Raw genomic sequence first — 10133 nt, 5'->3', positions numbered from 1 at the left:
TACCCGAAACTGCAGAGCAGAGCAGTGGGGTTCCCGGGCGCGCCATCTTCTGGCCATTCGCATTCTTTCAGGTCTCTTCGCCGCCATGAAGCCTGTGGGAGCATGTGCATTTGAGCCTAGCCAGGAATCAGCTTCAACTGCGCATGTTCCCATCGGCGTTCAGACCAGATAGAACGCAAACGGCAGTGGCGTAACTAGTTGTTACTGGGCCCCATAGCAAATTCAATTTAGGGCCCCAAATTATTTATAAATTGGCCTATTTTACCAAGATATATTAAAATTGCTAATTAATTAGGGTCTCACTGGGCCCCCTACACTCCTGGGCCCCCCTGCAACCACAGGGTCTGCTTCCTCTATAGTTACGCCCCTGGCAAACGGCCAGCAGTTGGCATCCTGGAACTCCTCTGCGCTGCTCTGCAGTTTAAAGGAGAAATCAAACTGTTTGTTCGCAAAAAAACCCGTACTCCCCAGCCCAGGTAGACCCCCCTCCCTCCTCCCCCCAGGCAAACTACCCCCCCCCGGGAGATGCCCCATACTCCATACTTACCCCTCGCCAGAGATTATTCCAGCGAAGTTCCACGCGTCCATTTCTGTGTCCTTGGTAAACTGACTGCGAGATCGCCAATTTCCGTGTAATTCCACGCAAGCGCAGTTGCGCAAACCGGCAAACTGCTCCAACTGCGCATGCGCAGAAATACCGATTTTCAAACAACACCGTTTGCCAGTCAGTGTCCAAATTAATGTAGATGCCACGTATTCAATATCATTAAAATACATGCTCTTATAATTCTAAAATAGCATTTTCTAGCTTTGTATAAAAATAATGGTTTTATAATTGAACAAGAGGTCAGTATTGTGTGGCCCCTAAGATATGTAACTATACTTTGCGCTCCCTTGTTCATTATCAAGAGACTCTAATACTGTGAACTAAAATATGACAGTACTAAATCCCTGATTAATAATGTTAAGTGCTGGATCATACCTCCCAACTCTCCTGATTATTGCAGGACAGTGCCCGTTCTCACTCTTTTCACAGTTAAAAACCTCTTAACTCTGGCAGTTGCCCTTCTGGACTGTGACATCATTCTCCATATTGTATATACCAGGGGCCAAAGGCCTGGGGAGCACTTTTTAGTATGATGTAGAGGGTGATATTTTATTAAGATTTTAAATCAGCAGCAATAACAATACATTTGAAGCCTTACAGAGCATTTGCTTTTTTTTTAGTTGGGGTCAGTGACTCCCATTTGAAAGCTGTAAAGGGTCAGAAGAAAAAGGGCAATCATTAAAAAACTATAAATAAGAAAAAAAATGAAGGCCAACTGAAAAGTTGCTTAGAATTAGCCATTCATTCAGTAGATCTCAACACATTGCCAACAAACAGCATGTCTTTATCACCCTCCTGTTTCGAACTTTTCATTCAGATTTTTTTTATGTTAAGGTTACAAAATAAGTACATGTTTTATAACAATATACATTTCTCATAAATCAATTTGTAAGTAATATTTCCCATGGAACAGAATGCTAACAATGCTTTTATGGATGTAGATCCACATCACTAAAAGTAGACTCCGCATTAGTAAAGTATGGGCACTACTGAGTTACAAGACCGGCACTTGTTAATATACAGCCAACTGCCCAGTGGTTGGTACATAATGTCATTGTCGGGCTATTTGTGCGAATATTTAATGAAATTATATAAAATTATATAATTTTCTTTAAAAGAATTTAAGGCTCCTTATAAGTAATGAACAGGAGGAGTCTTATATAATATATGCCCAACTCTGAATTCGATATCGAGCCTTCCCAATCAATTGGTACAAAGGGTGAAAAATCAGGACAACTATTTAACAAAATAATTAATTTATATATAATAATAACAAATCAAATTATCACTTCTTTTAAAATCCACCAAATACTTCTTGATATAAACACAAGATAAAATTTATCAACAGATATTAATTGATAAGACCAAAATCATTAATATGGCGAGCATCCACAAGACAATATACACTCTTATTAATAATAAGGTATTGGAATCAAAGGAGGAATATGTGACTGATTCTGATTTGCTAAGGAATTCTGTCCTTAAATTTTCCTATTTCCCCATTAAATCGTTAACTTGGATATCATATATATATATATATTGTTGAAAAATAAAATGGACCCAAATTAAACAGATTATTCCCAGTTTGCAATTCTGGGAAAGTCAATGTTTAGGGTATGACTATAATACACATAGGAATAATAAATATCCAAGCATACAACTTAATCGAGAAAAAGTATAACAAAAATTTATATTTACCAGATGTAGAGTTTTCACTGGCCTGTGATGTCACCCTGATCTCACTTTCTGGATCTTTAAAATCCACTGGTTCTTTTCTTTTTAGTTGAAGAATGAGTCTTCTTATAGTTGAGAGTCTCCAAGTAGTTTTAGATTTCTTTCCTTCTCTTTCTTTCAGATGTAGAGTTTTTCTTCTTCAGTCAGCCCTCCTTTTCTTATCCTCCTTCCTTTTTTAGTTTCTTCTTTTTCTTCTTTTTTTTCTTTTAATTCTTTTTTCTTGTACCCCAGTGTCTCCTAATTTATCCCTCTTTTCTGTCTAAAACTCAACCCCTGGGATTAATTAACTAACCAATTGAAATTGAAGGGTAGTGTCCAAAAGTTAAACTATCACCATCTAATCTAAATATTTTGTAAAATGTCAATCATTTACCCCTGGGCGTGATGTCCTACACTACCTGTAGATGGCACTATTGCCTCAAACATCGTGACCTAAAAATATCTAAAAAAAAACATAATAGCCTTTGACCTCCTTAGTCTGGTGTTAAACATTACTGTTGACATTGTCTGAGACTGAAACAATACTTTATGATTCCTTAATACTTTTGGTACATATAATATACTTGTGAAAACACTAGCCATTCAAAATTGGTCTGGTCTTTGATTAATTATTACCTTCTCAAACAGGTGTGCTCTATACTGTGGATAGTTTGTAAAATCCTTCAAGGTGTTCTCATCTTATTCACACAGACACCAAGGATTATACAACCTTTAAGCACAAAGGTTATACACCTGTGTTAGGAGTCTGATAAAACATCCTTTTCAGAACAGAAGTTTCTTACCAACTAAACATTAATTTATATAAAACAAAATATAACATTCATTACTCAACACTATATGATTAATCAAATATGCATAATATCAACCATGAATATGTATTCTATTGAGTAAAATAATCATACGTTATCATTAATAAACCTGAATATTCTTATAGTTAATATTCATCTTATTTGAAAATCCGACATCATATGGGTTCATTCACTTACCTAGATGCAGTGAGCAAAGTGTAATTTCAAGTACAATTACCATGTTTTTCCCCCCACAATTTAGCATTTCCCCCCAGAATTCTGGAGTCATTGTGGATGCAATTGTGCTGCGCCTATGTCCAATTCGCTTAAAGAGACACAACGGCGTGCACTTCATCACTAATCGGATTCATTTGTATCCATTTTTTTCAAATTCTGCCTTACGTCATTTCCTGCTTTCACTGAGGGATTGACCGGCTGCACCCGATAGGTGCAAGCAGGTCCGGACTGAGAATTAAAATAGGCCCTGGCATTTCAGGCACACAGAGGCCCAAACAGCCCCCACCAGCCCATGACTTTCTATGGGACCTTATAGCAGCCCCTCTGGCATTTGCCAGAACCCACAGATTGCCAGTCCGGGCCTGGGTGCAAGTGTGTTGCCCTATTGCCAAAGGGGAGAGTCCTGCATCAGGTCAGGTACCCGTGGATATCCGCAATGTGAATGGGCCTCAACTGGATCAAACCATGTGCCCACTATGCAGGTGACCCACGGGTACCAAATCTGCTGCAGTGGGGTGGGCTACAGGTGGCCATTCCAGGGGCAATGGACAATAATCTAATCTTCCTAATGCAAAAAAAACAAAAAACAATTGATGCGACGTCACTTCTGACCGGTGCAGCAATCACTGTGGGGAGCGGGTCAGGTAGAAATCCGTGGGGTTTAGAGGGCAGGTAAACAGGTTCAGTCAGTCTTAGGGAAAGCAGGTACAGGTAGGGTGTGAGTTTAAAAAAAAAAAAAAATAAGACCCATGCAGATCTCTGCTGCAGGGCATGAAGGGAACCAGGTGCAACCTGGCCAGGAGGTGGCGATAGCTCCAGGGTTTTCCTGTATCAATAGGTGCAGCAGCTTCTGACTTGGAACATGAGGACTGGGCAAGCAAAGTGCAACTATACAGAAGTGCAAAGATCGCATTTTGACTCCGGCATCTTTAATGAAAGTGGTTTTACTCGCAGCAGGGAAATGAGCCTCATCATCAAGAAGGCTGCAGTCAGTGCAGTTTAGCACACAGCTCCATAGCTCATAAATCAAATATAACTGATTGAAACACCCCTATTACAGATGAGCGTCTCTGGGAAATGGCAACTACCTACTGTAAGCCCATGAGCAGTTTCCTCAGATGACCCCCAACTGGTTTCTAACCGGAATAAAGAATGATTTTTCCTTTGCTGAAGGGGAAAATGTAGCCTATTTCTATGACTTTTACTCCAAGGTCAACATATATAACATTTTTGCACAAAGAGTTTTTTTTTTTTTTTATATTGATTGACTATGAATATATTTGTGTAAAGCAATCAATGCCTTTTTAGATCCCTTTTCTGATGTGAACAGATCAGCAGTCCCTGGTCAATTTGATAAAGGAGTCAGACACAAATAGGAGAATCATAAGTGCTGCCGTTTTCAAGAGTTGTCATTGCACAGGTTTCTAAGTGGGACATTGGGTGACACAGGAGCTGGGCATTAGAGGCAAGATGGTTTTTATTTTGGGCAATGCCACTCAGCCTCTTATCCTGCCACAATTGGCTGATCTACCACAGTTCAGAGGGAAGACCAAGTCGGTGGCCCTTTCCCAGTGTAAAAATTCTCCATGATGCAATTAAGGTCTATGGTAAAGATTAGTCCTGCCCTCAGGGACCTATATCTTGGTTCCCCCTGTAGGTATCATGGGACAGTTGTTGGGATTGGGGATATCAAGTTAAATTGGAAAATATGCTCAGTTTAGCCTAGATTGGCACAAAACATAAAAATACATAACATAAAAATTACAGACAATGGGACTAATTAACCAACACTGAGCAAATTTGTACTTGGTGGGTAGGATTGTGGAATGGCAGGCAAAGTAGTATTGCCTTGGGCGGTAATATTCTTGACCCGGCTCTGTTGCCAAGGCACACTGCCCCGGTGTGAATTTGCCCAACGTTGGTAAAGGAGGGAAAGCGAGTTTTGTTTTGAAAAAGCCAAAGTGTTAGCCATGGAAACTGAAATGCATTTATTATTTATTATTATTGGGAGGGGCTAGGGAAGACCCAGCGGTCTTGGTACACATAGGTACCAATGACAAAGTTAGAGGAGGTGGTGAAGTCCTCAAAAATGATTTTAAAAAACTAGGTGCAAAGCTGAGGGTGAGGACTTCCAAGGTAATTTTCTCAGAGATATTACCTGAGCCACGAGCAACACTAAGGAGACAGCGGGAGCATAGGGAGATTAATGCGTGGCTGAAAGTTTGGTGTAGGGAGGAGGGTTTTGGGTTTTTGGATAACTGGGCTGATTTCTCAGTCAGCTACAGGCTCTTTGCTAGGGATGGGCTGCACCTCAATGATGATGGGGCAGCTGTTTTGGGAGAGAAGATGACTAGAGGGTTGGAGGAGATTTTAAACTAGGTATGGGGGGGAGGGAGGGTTCAGTAAAAGATTCAGTGGAAGACAGGTTAGATGAGATAGTGGGCATAGTAAGGAAAAATGGGGGAGGAGATTTGGCTGAGGGTACTGTTAAGGATAGGGAGGACCACATGTCATATGTTCAATATGGTACCAGTATTAAATGTATGTCTACAAATACAAGAAGTCTGACTGGTAAAATGGGAGAGCTGGAGCTGCTGGTATTGGAAGGAAAATATGATGTGATTGGTTTGGCCGAAACATGGCTGAATGAGTCGCATGACTGGGCAGTAAATATCAGTGGCTATACTTTGTTTCGGAGGGATAGAGGCAATAGAAAAGGAGGAGGGGTATGTCTGTATGTTAGGCAGGATTTAAAAGCTCATATAAAGGAGGAGGTTATGTTAGAAAATGAGGGGGCAGAAGTCGTATGGGTGGAGTTCTTCACCAATTGTAAAGAATCCAGCAAATTAATTGTAGGCGTATGCTATAGACCCCCTAATGTAAGTGAGGAGGAGGAGACAAAGCTCCTAATGCAAATAGAAAAGGCTGCTAGTTTAGGTAAAGTAATGATAATGGGGGATTTTAATTACCCAGATATTGACTGGAGCAACAGTACTGCTAGATCAGTTAATGGGAACAAGTTTCTAAACTTATTGCATGACAATTTTTTAGCACAGGTTGTTGAGGAGCCTACCAGAAAAAATGCTATTCTTGATTTAGTGATCTCAAATGACCCAGAACTTATAGCAAATGTGGTAATAGGGTAATAGTGACCATAATGTTATATCTTTTAATGTCTGGTGCAAAAAACAAAAATATACTGGGGCAACAAAAACCATGAATTTTGGAAAAGCTAATTTTAGTGCCTTGAGGGCTGCCCTACAGAGCATTGATTGGAGCAATACGTTTTCAGCTAAAAACACAGAACAGAAATGGTTGTCCTTTAAAATGATATTAAATCATTACTGTTCTCAATTTATTCCCTTAAGGACTAAACGTAGAAGCTCTAAGAATCATCCTGTGTGGCTTATTACAGAAGTAAAGAAGTTAATGGGAAAGAAGAGAAAGGCATTTAAAAACTACAAATCTGTAGGGACAGAAGCTGCATTTAACGAATATAAACACTGTAATAAATGTTGTAAATCAGCAATCCGGAAGGCTAAGAAAAGAAATGAAGAGTTAATTGCGGTAGAGGTTAGAAAGTAACCCTAAACAATTTTTTAAATATATTAATAGTAAAAAGATGCAGGTTGAGAGTGTTGCTCCATTAAATAATGGTACCAGTATGGTTGTAACAGATACAGATAAGGCAAATGTGTTAAATCAGTTCTTTTCTTCAGTGTATACAATAGAGGAGTCTGGGTTCACAGGCCCACTTTATAACTGCACGAATGGTTCAGCTCAATCTAGTCAGTGGCTGACTCAGGATATGATTCAAAAAGCTTTAATACAAATTAATGTAAACAAGGCTCCAGGGCCTGATGGCATACACCCCCGGGTTCTAAGAGAGCTTAGTACAGTTTTAGACCAGCCCTTATTTCTGATTTTCTCAGATTCACCGTCATCTGGTATGGTGCCTATGGATTGGAGAAAAGCTGATGTTATTCCAATATTTAAAAAGGGATTACGATCTCAGCCTGGCAATTATAGGCCAGTAAGCTTGACATCTGTGGTGGGCAAATTATTTGAAGGCTTGTTAAGGGATCACCTTCAAAATGTTGTCCTAATGAATGGCTTTATGAAGGATAGGTCATGTCAGACGAATTTATGATGTGGTAAGTAAGATTCTGGACAGTGGGGGGGCAGTAGATGTGATCTATTTGGATTTTGCCAAAGCGTTTGATACTGTGCCCCACAAACAACTGCTTTCTAAACTAAGGTCTGTTGGGCTTAATGAAGTCGTTTGCACGTGGATAGGAAACTGGTTACAGGATCGGGTACAGAGGGTGGTTGTTAATGGGACATTCTCTACTTGGAGTAAGGTTCTTAGTGGGGTCCCTCAGGGCTCAGTATTGGGTCCACTTTTATTTAACTTGTTCATTAATGACTTAGGGGAGGGTGTTGTAAGTAATGTATCAGTGTTTGCAGATGACACAAAATTATCCAGCCCAATTAATTCCATCCAGGATGTGGCATCCTTGCAACATGATCTTGACAAACTGGCAATCTGGGCAGCTAAGTGGCAAATGAGATTCAATGTTGATAAATGTAAAGTCATGCACCTGGGATGTAAAAATATCCAAGCCACTTATACCCTTAAAGGAATTGTTCAGTGTAAAAATAAAAACTGTGTAAATAGACAGGCTGTGCAAAATAAAAAATGTTTCTAATATAGTTAGTTAGGCAAAAATGTAATGTATAAAGGCTGGAGTGATTTGATGTATATTATGTCAGCCAGATCACTACTTCCTGCTTTTCAGCTCTCTTGGTTTACACTGACTGGTTACCCCGGCTACCAGGCAGTAACCAATCAGAGACTTGATGGGGGCCACATGGGTCATATCTGTTGCTTTTGAATCTGAGCTGAATGCTGAGGATCAATTGCAAAAACACTGAACAGAAATGTACCATGTGGTACAAGTCGCTGACTAACTCCGACTTATAGAGCTGAAAAGCAGGAAGTTGGAGTCTAGCTGTTTTATTAGACATCTGATCACTCCAGCCTTTATACATTACATTTTTGCCTAACTATATTAGAAAATTTTTTTTTTTTTGCACAGCCTGTCTATTTATCCAGTTTTTCATTTCACCCTGAACTATTCCTTTAATGGGACTGCACTAGGCAAGTCCATTATGGAAAAGGAACTTGGAGTCCTTGTAGATGATAAACTTGGCTGTAGCAAGCAATGCCAGTCAGCAGCATCAAGGGCAAATAAGGTCTTGAGCTGTATTAAAAGGGGCATAGAGTCAAGGGAGGAGGGGGGTCATTCTTCCACTGTATAGAGCACTTGTAAGGCCCCATCTAGAATATGCCGTACAGTTTTGGTCTCCATCACTCAAACAGGACATTATTGTATTAGAGAGGGTACAGAGAAGGGCAACTAAGCTGGTGAAAGGTATTGAAAATCTTAGCTATGAGGAAAGACTGGCCAAATTGGGGATGTTCACGCTGGAGAAGAGGCGCTTAAGGGGTGATATGATAACTATGTATAAATATATAAGGGGATCATATAATAATCTCTCTAATGCTTTATTTACCAGTAGGTCTTTCCAGCTGACACAAGGTCACCCATTCCGATTAGAAGAAAAGAGGTTCCGCCTAAATATTCGGAAGGGGTTTTTTACAGTGAGAGCTGTGAAGATGTGGAATTCTCTCCCTGAATCAGTTGTACAGGCTGATACATTAGATAGCTTTAAAGAGAGGTTGGATGGTGTTTAGCAAGTGAGGGAATACAGGGTTATGGGAAATAGCTCATAGTACAAGTTGATCCAGGGACTAGTCCGATTGCCATTTTGGAGTCAGGAAGGAATTTTTCCCCCCTCTGAGGTAAATTGGAGAGGCTTCAGATGGGTTTTTTGTCTTCCTCTGGATCAACTGGCAGACAGGTAGTTAATAAAAAGAAAAAAAAAAAGGAAAAAAAAAAAAGGTTGAACTCAATGGACATGTGTCTTTTTTCAACCTTACTTACTATGTATTTACATTTTAAGTTTCTCTAAAAACCAGTTACTTATTGTGAACAATGAATATATGAAATCAAACACCTGACAAGCGACCAGGCTTCCATAGACTCCATTTTAAAGGGCATGTAAAGGCAACAAAATTAATGAAAAAGAAACCTATCTCCAATATACTTTAATTAAAAAATGTGTACTGTTTTTATAAGAAACCTGACTGTATGCAGTGAAATTCTCCCTTCATTTACTGCTGTGGATAGGAATTGTCAGACGGTCCCTAACTGCTCTGCAGGGAAACAATCATACTTATGAACAGCAGGGGGAGCCCCCGCCTTACTTCCCAGCCATGCAGAACTCAAGCAGCTTTGTTTGTTACCGTGTAGAGCAGTCGGCGACTGTGTAGAGATTTGTATTGGATTTGAATTTTGCCTTTACATCCCCTTTACCGTTTCCAACTCCAGCTGCAGGGACAAAGATCATGGAGCCACATTTAAACAGCTAACTGGGAATCTATTTGGAGGATTATTTTGCTGCAGCCACTGGTTCTGCAGAGTTGGAGAAAGTTTGTATTAAACAATACAAAAAAATCCACATTAGATTACATGACAACACAGGACCCAGTGCAGTCTGCATATTCTGATTTTTAATCAGTCTTGCTGTATCAGTTTCTGACAGATATTATTTGACTTGTGCCGTTTTGATAATTTATGACGATCCCTAAGCAGCTCAAACCTCACTAAGCATGTGCAAAGTCTTGGTCTTGCAAAGATGTC

This window comes from Xenopus laevis, chromosome 4L (genome assembly GCF_017654675.1).
Source record: "Xenopus laevis strain J_2021 chromosome 4L, Xenopus_laevis_v10.1, whole genome shotgun sequence".
Lineage (NCBI taxonomy): Eukaryota > Metazoa > Chordata > Amphibia > Anura > Pipidae > Xenopus > Xenopus laevis.
The sequence above is the reverse complement of the archived record's forward strand: the minus strand, read 5'-3'. Positions refer to the sequence as shown.